At 39.7% G+C, this 14,500-nt stretch overlaps 1 protein-coding gene across 10 annotated transcripts in view; it reads right to left on the bottom strand.

Annotated features, from left to right (window-relative positions):
* Positions 1-14,500, bottom strand: part of MLLT10 (MLLT10 histone lysine methyltransferase DOT1L cofactor) — a 163,630-nt gene that overhangs the window by 107,460 nt on the left and 41,670 nt on the right. The gene's annotated exons all lie outside the window — the stretch shown is intronic.

Below are 14,500 nucleotides of genomic sequence, written 5' to 3'. Positions count from 1 at the left end.
GGTTTTAATGTTATGGCTAATGGGTGTATAGAAATGCTAAAAGGACACTTCTAACGCAACAAAAATTATGACAACGTCAACAGCACATGCCGCTGAACTGTACAATTATATTTTAAAAGCAATATGTTTTGGAGCAAAATCCCACCAAATTATAGTGAAAAAGCAGTCACAGAGTAATATAGGAAAGAATAATGAAGATATGAGCAGATCATTAACATACAAACATAGAATAAAACTATATAAATACTAAACATTATTAATGTAGAGTATACTGTATGTAATGGTTTTTGTATATGCACCATTGTGGACTTGTCAGGCTAACACGTAGGAGCTTTTCATAAGTTACAGCAATAACTATCTAAAATATCTATGAAGAGGTCTTTGTCTGTTATCCTTAGGTTATATCCCATATCCATTATGTAGTGTAACCATTGAATCTCCAAATATTAATCTGGACAATAGTAACTTGGATAGTGCACTACACAGCTATACTGCATACTGTTTGTATTGACCCTCTAACCAACTGCCCCTTCCCTCCAAATATCCCGTCTCACTCTGAGGACCATCAAAATTTGACTTTTACACTGGTTCTCAGGATTTAGGTTCCTGCCCAATTGGGTGTATCATTTTTACACAGTTTAAGAATTCTGTGTATTATTATTTTCAGATCATGTTCCAAAATAGAGAAATATGACCCTTGCATTTAAAAAAAAAAAAAGACCATAGAACTACTAGGAAGAACACTTACTGACTGGTGACTAGATGCTGTGCACATGCGAACGGCATCTATTCACAATGCGGGTAGGGGTCACTCTCCTTTTGGGCGCAGGTGTGCCCTTTATCATGGTTGGAGACCTACCCTAATTAAATCCTATAGACAACACTATGATAATGTCCGCATTGGCAAATCACATCCCAACATTTTGCTGAATTGTGGTGAGGAACTTCCAAACGATTTGGCTAAACAGAACAGCTGATATTTAAAGGAACAAAAAGCACATCTGCCACGCTCTACGAATATATAATATACATTTACACACACACACAAAAATAGATAGAGCAAACTAAATATGTGCTGTAATAATTCACCATGACAACAGGGTTTAACTTCAACGTTTCAGTGCAATTTTATATACACAGCACGGTCTTCAGGAAAATAAATATATAAAAGATAGATAGGCCGGCGGTCCATATCCAATGATTTACTTCCCCAAGTGCCCTCCAGGGTCCACATTCCAAGCCCATATACATATCCAAGTCAAGGCCGCACTCACAGGTCATGTACAAACGAATGATGGAACTAATTCCTTCTCAATGTTTCGGTTTATTCAACCTTTGTCAAGAATGAATAACATAAATAAACTACCCCGGCGCAGGATGGTGACGTCACCCGCGTGCTATGTGGACCGGAGCTGCAACCATGACAATGGTTGTCATGGTCGCAGCTCCGGCCCGCGTCTTACGTGGGTGACGTCACCATCCTGCGCCAGGATGGACACTGGGACGCACGGGGCGAGCTGTGGTATAAAAGGTATGTAGTTTATGTGCTTTTGTTTCGTAAATATAGCCCCGGGGTTCATTTTTAAGGCGCAGACAATTAACCTACCACTATGTTTTTGGAATGTGGGAAGAAACCAGAGCAAACATGGGAACATACAAACTACACGCAATTCGGCCAGGACTGGGAACTGAACTCATTACTTCATTGCTGTGAGGCAGTAATGCTAACCACTATGCCAACTGTGCTGCCTATAATATGTATATAATCACATCGGCAAACAAAGAATTGTATTAATGCCACAACCTAATTATTCAGGTTTGATGATAAAAATAAATAAATAAAATGTAACTATTGTCAAAGCAAATTAAAATCATTAAAAAGTAAATTGCACAAAGTATTTTAAACCATACAACACCTAAACATATCCTCTTACCATAATGCAACTAGTGTCTGCTTGGGTGTGTGACGTATTTATATTCAAACACAACTGTGTGTCAGTGGTTTACCCTGTATAGCAGTGATTCCCAACCTCGGTCCTCAAGGCACACTAACAGTCCTGGTTTTCGTGATATCCAGGCTTGAGCACAGATGGTTAAATCAAAATAACTGAGGTACTAATTAAGTCACCTGTGCTCCAGGATGGCTATCCTCAAAACCTGGACTGTTAAGCTGATTGGTTGGAATGAAAATCTGGTAACGTATGGGAGTAAATGATGATCAGCAATTTGCTCCTAAATGCCAGAAAACAGATGAAAATGGTCGTTCAGACAATTTGTTAAATGTTTGATCTAAACAATTTGTTCAAACAACAGATTTTATCAATTTTCCGGCGTTTGGGAGCAAATTGCTGATTGTCATTTGCTTTCATACCTTACCAGATTTTCATTCCAACCAATCAACTAGTTGGCTGGTTGGACAGATAATCTTTAGATGTGTGGCCAGCTTTAGTGTGCCTTGAGGACCGTGGTTGGGAACCATTGCTGTATAGTAATCCCATAGATTTATCTAGCATACGGAGAGCTAATGAATTGGATTTATGGAATGTGATCAGAAGTAGGCTGTTCGCACACAATATAGAGTATGAACTACAGTTAAATATCCACCATTGTTTCCCCACTAAATCTACATTTCCATTTGTGTATGTAAATGTATTATTACCAATTTGTTTCAATCTCCTAGTAACCTGTGGGCAGAATATGGGGGGAGGGGGTAAAGCATATAGCATGTTTTGCAGTGTAAAAGTGCTGTTAATGTGTAAATATTATAAAATTATTATAACAACTATGCTTATGCTGGCCATACACTCTGCAATTATCGGGACGATCCGCCCGATATCGGCGGTTCGCCGCGATAATTGCAGCGTGTATGCGGGCGACCGAGGGTTAAATATTGCTCGGTCGGGCATGCTGGATTGTCCAGCATGCCCGTCCGATGCGATATTTACCCGGGAAACTGTCGGCCGCATCGGGCAGTGTATGCCCAGCGCGGCCGACAGACAGACATTTCCTGTGTTCCTTCCTACGGAAGGAACAGGGAAATGTCTCCTCAGCCGGGGGCGGAGCGCGGATGTCGGGTTATACACTGTGAGATTTCTCTCACAGTGTATGCCGGCGACATCTGCGGCTGGCAGGCAGCCAGATAAAATGTCTGTCGGTCTGACAGACATTTTGTCTGGCAGTGTATGCCCAGCATTAGTGATATCTTTACTTCATGTACCAGTCGTGGTGATATGGGGAATACCAACACTAAGAGGGGAATTCAATATGAAACGTAAACTTCGCTGTCGAAGTTTACGCTTCATATCGGAGATTTTACCTGGGATAAAGTATTGGGCGCGCGCCCGCATATCCCCGTATTCAATATGAAACTAACGAAAACGGGACCTGGCGAAGTGGGATTTGCGTAAAGTTACGAAATTTTCCTTAAAAAAAATTGTAGGACCCCCCTAAAGTTGTAAAAACATGGGGGATCACTATGGGTACCCCCATTTTAGCCTGTAAATGAAAGTCGGGGATTTAAATAGCCGCAGCAGGTGTTTTTTTCCCGACATTGAAGAAGTGTTGCAGAAGAGCACTTAGGTTATTTTTTTCGTTTTTTTAAGTGGTCCCATCAAATTTGGGGTACATGAAAATGGGAAATAGCATATTTTGATGTCCCTAAAGTAAGTTTTTAAAAATTCTGCATTTGTGCACCTGCCGCTATAAATCTATTCTAGAAAACACCTGCCACATTTTTTGGGGTGTCCCTATTTTTTTTTTAACTTTTTTTGGCACAGTTCTTTTTTTAAATGTCATTCCCAGGGGTGCAGGCTATTTTTTTTAAGCCTGCACCCCTAAACCCCAATTCTGCACTTTTTTTCGACACCTATTAAATGGTGAAAAGTTATCCCCGTTTTTTATCAAAGACTTTTCGAACCTGCGAAAAGTCTTTGAAATTGAATACGGTGTAAAACTAAAACCTGCGATAATCATGTCATAGGTGTGATATTAACGCAAAAACTGAGTTTTCGCTCCCATATTGCTTACCCCTGTATATTGTTATTCTGCCAGCCAAGAACACAGGAGAAAGACACACAATAGTTCAACACATTGTTAAAGTAAACTACTAAAAACACAATTTGGCTGGAAGTCTGCTTCTGCCCCCCCCCATAATATGGAGGAAGGGACTAATGCACATTACAAAAGCTATACATATCCATACAACATGTAGCGGGACCACTTGTAAGTGCTTACGCCTCGGAGGATTGCAATTTAGCGCAGTCCGCGTGTGATAAATCGTACATTACTGGTGAGGAGTGTGCGCACAAGGGTTAAGGAGCCAGTGTGACTTAGAATTCAGTGCACATAATGGAGGATGTGGGGGGAAGGTAGGAGGTGAGCAGTGTCATGTGTAGCCTCTAAGTGATAACAAGCTAGAGGGGGATGGGTATTAAAAGCAATCAGGGAAACAGCTGGAAGTACTAAGCCAGGAAGGCCCTGAAAAGAGCAAGCTGAGACGGTCATGTATTCTATACTTGATCACTGCAATGGGAGAAAAGGTAGATTTATATACGTGTGTCATAAGGCATGAATTTTTATTAAATTGTTAATAATGCAAATTATGACGATGGAGTATGTATACTATTGTAATGCACACTTTATTACTATAGGCACTGGAGTAATGGAAAGGTCTCCTGCTGTTTCGGCAGTCAAATCTGCTTAGAGGAGGATTGGGACAATAAGAGACTAGATTTCCAGTTAGTCAGACAATGAAATATTGTGGGTCCCCGATCATGTGAAGACAAAACTGCTTCCAATAAATAAATCCTCCCAGCCAGTCAACTGAATCGGCTGTAAGGAAGCGAGCACTGAAGCCAGTGATTGGGGAGTTCACTTGTTTGGTTGGTTCAGAGCCATGCAAAAGGGGCAAAGAGTGCCGCATTCCCACGGGAAGAGGACACCTCAGGCCTACTACAGGTTTCACTGTCCAGAAAGGATTTAACCCCTTGGCTGCCGATGAAGGCAGTGAGGCTTGGCAGGGTAGCGTTACACAGGTCTCTGCCTTCATTGTAGCCCTGGCTTACATGCAGCCTTCCCTTTTCGAGGCCTCTAGGCTAGGTCTAGCCCTTTATGAGACAGAAATCACTTGTATGCCCCAAATCTGTGTTACAGACTTTCCCACGTTTGTGTGTAAATGGCTGCACTTGGCCTGACTTGAAATGGGGGGAAATGAAGGATTCCTCTTCAGTGGGCTTTTTGAATTAAATGTATATACATATACCTTACACTTGCCAAAAGTATTACTTAGCCCAAGTGTGTTCCCTGGTATCACGAGATAAGAAGACGCAGTGTATAGATGCAGCCCGGCCACAAGAGCAATGCAAGCCAGGAGAATCTCCATACAACTCTAACTACTAACATTGGGGAGAAAAAAAAACAAAAAAAAAACACATTTTAAACACACCTACAACACACCCCTGGACCAATAAATACCTTGAACATATATAACATAATAAACACAACAAATTAAAAGGTGTTACAACACTCAACCTTCAATCAAAAAACCTATTATATAAACCACAAAATCATAAACAGAAGATCCCACGTTTAGGCTGTGTACATATAGAGATTCACAGTTGTGCGTTTTGTTTCATCTTACATTCAACTTTCGCTACAGTGGGGTTTTTAGTTTTATTTTAAGGTGTCTGATATGTATCAACTTAGTTGAAAACATTCATTTAAATTTTAAAATGTGTTAAACACAATGAGATGCTGCTTAGTAGCATTCCCATGTGTTTGGCTTTAACAAGATAACGTCCTGTGTTGTCTAAAGTGCACATCAATTTTTAAGGGGAGAGGGATAAAAAAAAACAAAAAAAAAACAACACATGAATAAATGCATAACAAATTCATGCATAAATGCGATGTGTATATATCTATATATATCTGATCTAGAAAGTCACCATGTACCAACAAACAAGGCTATTGACTCGTTTTCTGCACTATAAGCTATTCAAAACTTGTCACCATTTTTACAATGCATATATTATTACTAAAGTATCGATTTTTAATGATTAGACAGCGCATAGAATATTATCTTATTATACATCTTGCAGGGAAGTTAAGTGGGAAAACCACCACATAAGCATAAATACACCCTTTACAAAAGTGAATATATTCACAGCGCCATATGGCTGAGCTCGGCAGTAAATAGGTTAAATATCCCCTGGAAAAATAAACTGCTTTTGTATTGTGCTGAACCATTTAGGGGTTAATAGAATCTCCCTCGCCCCCTTTGTTCGGTTTCCCTTTCCAAGGTCCCCAGGTCTATTTGTTGGGAGGTAAATTCTTTGTGTCTGAAGTCTGTGCTGGTGATCTGGGCAGGTTTATTTATCAATGACAATCCATGCATATTCCTGCACACATCAAAGGGGAGCCACTGCTCTTCCCCCGTCTACAGCCCAGATTCCCTCATTTCCTGTTGCTGTCTAGTCCGGCGTCAGATTAGCAGCAATAATATGAAGGGTCCGAGAAACAGTGGCTGCGACATAAGGAATTTTAATAAACGGCTTTAAGACAAGATCCTGTAGTCTTTCATGCAATAAGCCCATATGTGATGCAATCAAAATGATGTGGTGACCAGATCAATGGGAAATATAGGATTTTTTTTTTTTTTTCTGTGGTTGTTCATTTTAAAAGAATAGGTATTGGGGGGAGAGAGGTCGGTATAAGGTTCTATAGTATTTGTCACAATAAGGCACAGGAAAGGTAATAAAAAAAATATATATATAGATGATGTCGTCTGTCTGCTATTACCCAGTTTTGTTCTACTACGGTTTCCAATTGTAAAGCGCAACGGAATATGCTGCGCTATATAAGAAGCTATTAATAATAATTAAGTGGGATATTATAATAGCTCTATATAATCACTACACCCTATGTATGTTTTACACCTCCACTACCTCACACGTCTCACCATACCGATTGTCAGAATAGAGACAGCAGTGTATATTGCATTTATTATGGTAATGCCCAGGTCACACAAACACTCACTAAAGAATACATCATGGTCCTATGGTCAGGTCTCCACATAGATTCTCAATCACTTTCATAGCACCCCTTCAATGTATCTATAAATTATATTTTCTTTGAGAAACAATCATTTTCACTAATAACTAAGAAACACACAAACACAAGAGTGGAGGTTAATCTAACAAATATAATTCTGACACAAATCTCAGGGTGCTGAAAGCAAGACTGATAGAAATGGGGACTGCAATTAACTCTACGTAATTGGCGCTTTTGGTACCTCTGCTGTCAAATAAAGGAGCCACAACTAACCCCAGGCTTTAATCCTGCTGCAATTCGTGGAGATGGGATCTCTGCTGTCAAATATGGCATCCCCCCACCCCATTCTCTATTCCTAGTGCCGCTGATGGGCACAGGGGAAACTGCACGGAGAATATGTAATGAATGCCAATTACACAGTGATGGCTGGACAACGCTGATGTTATGGACTTTCCCATTACATTTATGTACAGAGGACCTGTCACAAGCAGGCTGTGACATGAGGATTATTGTCATGTTACTTTTGTAACTTTGTATGTTTTATTCCTGCTTGTCTTGTCTCCTGCTCCATTTGAGTCAGAAAATGTTGTGCCCGCTATGTTACTTAGCCTTAATACAGAGAAGTCCTCTGGGGGGCAGTCTCCTTTCCAGCTACGAAAACGCCATCGCTCTGCTGCCGTCCTATGAACCAGTGCCAACTCTGTGATGCAGCAAGAGCCTGGTGCATGTATACATTGCCATCCTGCAACTTGTACTAAATGCCTTGCTTTTTGTATCCATGCACAATCTGGCAATGGGCAATGGAATGAATACAAAGACATTGAAAGCTCAGGGGAGAAAAGGGTGGAGGACGCAATTTATTTAGTAAGTGTTACAGATGGGTGCAAAGAAATCTGGAGGGTGAAAATGCCATCACTAGCATGGGGAAAGCATAAAAAGGCCATTAAGTATATTCAATAAGTATTTATAGGTGCGGATTTACTAAAAGGATGGGCCTTGTGGTGGGTACACAGAGGATATGTGGCCCCATGCGGCGGATCAGGCCCAAATATCGTGCACCCACTATGTCGGGCCTTGCGCGCCCTGCCGGGGTCCTTCACCGCATCAGCAGATCTGCAGTACATGCTGCTCTATCTGTACATTTGATGAACAACCCCATGCGTTTTGATGCGGCAGGTGAACGACATATCGAGCAGTCGTTCCCCAGATCGTGCGGTGTGTACGGATCGCACAATAGGTTGTCTGTTGCATCGTGGGTTGTCTGATGTGTACCCACATTTAAAGACCATTACATCACACACATAATGGACTGATAACAAGGCATGCGAACCACATGTACAGAAACAAAGCATTCTATTCTATAATCATTTAGCATAGTTTGATCTTTATGCAGCTACAATCTTAGACCTCACCATGTAATAAAGAAGCTGCCACTGATATTATCTATGTAAATTCAAAGAGAAACCAGCTTTTTATACTGATTGACTGCTACTCATATTTTCCTGATATTTACTTAAATATAAAGGTGAAAATAAACCCTTTCAAGTGCACCTGTCACCTACATGGAGTCATTCTGTAGGCGGAGCCAATATCTGGGCCTCCATGACATCACTGGTTTCTAGCGAATGAAGTAGCTGCATTCTAATGAAAATTAGCACAGTCCACAAAATGGCTGCCATGAATGACCCCAGTGAATTCATATTCTATGATCTAATGAATATATTCTACCCAAAATGAGCTGCCTTGACTGCCTGTAGGAAACAAGTGGGCTGTAAATGTCAATGTTTTCAACGCTAAAGCCGGCCACACACTGTGCGGTTTCCTAACGTTAAGATGTGTTGTACGATTTCCCCTGAAATTCTCTATACGATTTGGTCAAATGGTGTACGATTGTATAAGATACCGATGTGTCGTCTCTCATAAAATGGAGGGGGGAGCGGGGATTTTGCAAGACCTCGTACATCGTACATATAGATCGTAATCTTACCGTTTTTCCATAAGATCTACAATGCAGATTTAAGACAGTGCATCGTCATCGTACAAATACCGCACGCGATTGGTCGTTATGATTAATCTAAAATCGGCCATATCATATTTTATTACGTTATGTATGGATTACATTACAACTGATCAGAACACGTGTGCATATTATTACAAAGGCATAGAATACAAACGAACACTATACTGAGAATAAATGTTCCTTTACTGTATATTAAATGTAAACAGGGAGTGCATGCAGAGAAACCTACATACATTTGTTACTTGCGTATCAGTGCGTTCGCAGGAATATAACGTCGTGTGAGAATAGAGACAGATTGGAACGCAGTGCGACAGCGAATGGTAATAGGTGTGTTGTTCTGTGTTCATCTGAGGGTGAGTAATGACAATACTGACATACTGATAGGGATTAAAAAGATTACTATTTTCAGGACCACCCAAATGGTGCTCACCTCTTGGTCAACTCTACCACAGCCCCTAAGCATGAGGCCTGAGGGACTTTACAATTGAATCTCTGCTTCCTTTTTCAGGTGTTCCCCCCTCAAGGCTCAAAATACATATAGCAGCCCCCCCCCCACCTCCCAAAAAAACTAAAAGAAACAGTTGTGTGTACATAGCAGTAAAACATCCTGCCACTGACTAATTACTACTTCAGTGTATACAACTGGTTTCTACATCGGAAAACGCAGTAATTCCTCAAACTGTTCCACAGGGGTGTCTATCACACAAAAGGAGTGTACTTTATGATCTGCTATATTTCTGTACAAGTCAGATTACTCCTCTGAGCCTAAAGTTTGAACAGCAGCATAAAATGTCTCCCGTGCAAAGCCTCAGCAGTAGTGTCAGGTACAGGAGCCTATGCCTCTAATGACCAATGCTGATCTGCTGCCAGCTCCAGCAGTTCTCCCACATTTCTGTTCTATAGTGTAATTAGATTAACATAACTGCAAACTGCATGAGCGCTCTTAAGACCCCTGACAATTCCAATATAGGACATTACCACTAGTGTCCCGCTAGCATTGAAAAGTTTTGTAATGTAAGAAACAGATTCCTCAATCCATTAATGGTCTCAGAAGACATCAATACATTGCAGAAGTAGTGACCACCTGAATTCGGATCATCTGCCTATTGAGTTTGGAGCAGAGAAGGGAAAGGGGAGACATGATAGAAACATTCAAATATATAAAGGGTTTTAACAATGTGCAGGAAGGAGACGTTCTTCAAAGAAAGAGAAGTATTAGAACAAGAAAACATGTTCTAAAACTGGGGGGTGGTAGGTTCAGGGGAAATTTGAGGAAAAATGACTTCACAGAAAGGGTAGTGGACAAGTGGAATAGCCCTCCATCAGAGGTGGTAGAGGCTAAGACAGTAGAGCATTTTAAACATGCATGGGATAGACATAAGGATATCTTTCAGAAGAAGTAAGGATCAATAAGGGTTGAGGTAATAATATGTTTAAAAGTGGGACAGACTAGATGGGCCAAGTGGTTCTTATCTGCCGTCAAATTCTATGTTTCTAGTATTTGTATGCAAACTCCATAACAATGCTTACTACATGTTTAAAGGGGTTTGGGTAAAGGATACCGGCACTAAAGATCCCGGCAGTCAGAACCTCAACCCCGGCATCCCAACAGGGTTAGGATACCGACACCTGTAGGTAAGTGTCCTAACCCTACCCTAACCTCCCCCCCTAATGCCTAAACCTAATCCTACCCCTCCCCCCTAGTGCCTAACCCCTCCCCCCCTAACCACACTTTCGGTCGGGATGCCGGCGCCAGGATTCTGACTGACGTCGGGATTCCAGTGCCAGCATTCAGAACGCCAACAGCCTGGATTTCAACTACCTCCTGTTTAATGCATGTATGAGTTTTACAATGGGTTTCTTCACACAGTTCAGCTGTAATTTATTTGTAGCTACCCTGTCATGTGGCATGTTTTTGTAGCTACCACTGCAGTCCAAAGCTGGGTACGTACTATACAAAGTATCGATACTGATCGAAACAATATAGCGTACCCATCGTATAGTGTGTGCCCGTCCGTCGTTCCCAGCTGTCCTGCAGATAGGACGATGCAATGATTGATGCGGTGTAGTTACAGGCAGCATGTAACAATACACTGAGTCATCGTATGCCAGATCGGGCAGCGGGGCGCGATGTGTCATTACATCGCCAGTTGCATCGCTTGGTCGCACCGCCATATGGTGTGTACCCAGCTTAACACTTTATAGAATGTAAACAAAGCCTGCAATAGGATTATTAAAATTAAATTCTCTATATTCCAAAATAAAAACAAATGAAGGTTTAAATGGCTTTGAAAAAAAATTATGTCATTAGCTACCAATTAATTTAAACATTATAAAAATAGAAACACAGTTCTAATCATTTATTTGCATAGTTTTCTCTACCCTTTTAAAAGCCAAGAACCAGCCTGGCAAATTCTGTCAATATCTAAAATAGTTCGTTTCACTAATTAACTGTGAAGAATGTAAGCTCTTTCGAGCAGGGCCTTCTACCCTCTTGTGCTTCTCCCTACTGTATTTTCATTCATCTCTAAAGCTGCATACACGCACAACGATTTTCTAAATGAACGATTTTAGTAAACTATTTTCGTTCATTTTTCCCTTGAAAAAAATGAACGAAAATCGTTTACTAAAATCGTTTATTTAGAAAATGTAATGAACGATTTTTGTAACTTTCCCTTAACGAAAATCGTTAAGTTGTTTAGTCAGAATGGACGATGAACAACAAACTACAAACACATGAACGATAATTGTTCAGGCTAAAAAATAAGATTTTTTTTGAACGATAACAACGTCGTTATAGTGAAATCGTTCAAAAAATCGTGTGTGTACGCATCTTTACTCCCCATTAGGGCAACTAACACTGGGCTGCTTATGTGGGTGTAAAGGTTGCTAATATATAGCTATGTTTATTATCTATGTCAGTGTCCTGCATTGTATTCCAAGTTGCTGGTTACTTATTTATGTACTTTGTAAGGCGCTGCGGAACACTTGTGGCGCTATATAAATAAATGATAATAATAATTGGAATATTTTTGCTATATTCTCAAAATCCAAAATATCCCAAATAGAAATACACATAACTCACACATTAAGAAAAGGTTAAAGTCAGCAGTCTTCAGCAAGTTAAAAACAAAAATCACATGCACTAGTCTAATCGTATGGTAAATCTCCAATATCCCGAAATTCCTAACTGGGAAGACGTGTGAATAAAAAGAAAAATTCTAAAAAATATTGCATAGAGAAATGGTGTGATGTAGGGTGAATCGTCCAATGAATGGACGGTTAAGGGAATTCTCATATTTAAAGGGGATGGTGTATGTAGAAGAAACAACAAACTATGTATACTTTTAAAATACATTTTTGGTTTAAATATTTAAGTAATAGTTAGAATTTTACAACCAAAATACAGGAGAGGTGTACAAAGTACCAGTGAATGAAAGCACAATGCTAGCAAATGAACAAATGAATTGTATGACTTGCATCAATAAAATATAGTCAACAGATCTAATCTAAGATTGCATGCACTAAAATGTAACATACTGTATTAAACCTGAAAATGTTTGTTCACTGGCTGACCCTACCCAATTGCTACTTACATTTTAACCCTTTCATGCGGTCATGTTAGTGCTCTGAGTTAAAGCACAGGGTTTACACGCAATAAGTTACCAAAATAAACCAGATTAAACCAGTGCATAGCAATATCAAAGGGTTACTTTGTTCAGAAGTTACTGATTGATAGAGACAAGCCTGTATGTTACTTTTCTCCATTGCATCCATCGAGGTCAGTTACCAACATAATAGAAAAGAGATGATGTACACTAACCATAACACGACATTTGTTAATGAATGAATGAAATTTGCTTTCCTTCTGTAATTTACACTAGACCAATGAATGCTATTGTCTGATTGGAGGCAAAGGTTTGCATCCCATTCTCGGGTCAATTTACTACTGAAAGGACCATCACGGCAACAAGTCTGATTAATTTATCAATTGCCTAGTGCAAAGACAGCTAATCCAATGCGCCCCTGGCCCGGATCAGGGAGGGTTAACTGCCCACATTTTACAGACACGCACATACGTGACCAGGTTTGATGTTTCATGCATGCTCAGAGATATTGCGATCCCTGATTTGTGCTTCTGTTCCACAAATGAAAACGTGAGGGAAGGGGAAATAAAAAAAATAAAATAAAAGAACAACTATAAAAATGGTTTAAAATGTTATAATTGAAATGTTAATTTTATTAAAAAAAAAAAAAAAAGTAATTTAGATTTTATGACTAAAGCAGTCTTAAAAAATTATTTGATGTGTTATTGACATTCTGGTGAGAACTGGACATGTATCACGGCAGTATACTTATTACACAGGCTACCTACCACCCCTTGAAACGGGAATGCCTTTCCCGGCACTAGAGCTCCGTACTGATTAATACAGAGAGGCATATTTATCAAACATTAAAAACATATCTCAGCCAAAAAGTAAGTGTTAATATAAAGGTGATCTGTGTAAATATAAATTTTCTCTTTTTCAAAATATTCAATCACAAGTTTAGTACTTTTTTTTTTTTTTTCTTAATATGAAGAATAGTAGGTTGTCCTCCTATAAACTTGTTTTCCCATTTACAAAATCTCTCTGTGGGGAAAACTTGTGTGGCTACTATTCCAAAATCAGAGTCTCTCAGCTGTAACATACTTGTTCGTGAAAGACACCTGAATTCGGAGGCAGAGCCTTCACTCCCTGTACATGATGGCAGGAGAAATGGGAAGGGCCAATGTGCTTTGGGTCAATTCAATTACAATTGTGACCGTGTAGAAACATCATTAAGGCTAAGCAACTCCCCACCACCATACCCCTCCAATCTCGTCCCGGAGTCGTGGATTTTTGTACGCAGTCCTATGGGGCTGCGAACAAAAATCCACAAGTCTGTAGGTGCCGTAAGTGTGGCATATAGCCGCACTTACTCATGGCGGGTAATTGAATTGACCCCATATAAATATAATCTTTGCAATGACTGTTGCCTTGCTAACAACATGAGAACATAATTTTGTTAATAGCAGCTTGAAGAAAAAAAAAAAAGTAAGGATAAAAGAGAACACAAAGACTCTTTTTACCGTAAAACAAAAAAAAATAAAAAAATTATTGTGGAATTGCCACCAAATTCCCCTCAAGGCTCATGATGGATTAAAATAGTAATGTCTTCATTTGAAGAATATCAAAAAGCCACATTGTTTACCCTCAAGCTAAAGGGTGGGTTTACATACAGGTTCATTCAACTCTGTTAATTTATCTTTAGCATTTTAAAGTTGTAGCAATTTTTAAATGATTAAGCTTCTAGCGATCTGTATAGAAATAAATGTGTTTTTTTTTATATATATATTAACTGTCTCATAAAAGTCTCATAGCTGGAGCAATGCCACTTTCCAGAGCTACAGCT

This window comes from Taudactylus pleione, unplaced genomic scaffold (genome assembly GCF_031769625.1).
Source record: "Taudactylus pleione unplaced genomic scaffold, aTauple2 ptg000610l, whole genome shotgun sequence".
Taxonomy (NCBI): Eukaryota; Metazoa; Chordata; class Amphibia; order Anura; family Myobatrachidae; genus Taudactylus; species Taudactylus pleione.
This window is presented reverse-complemented; position numbering and strand designations above follow the sequence as displayed.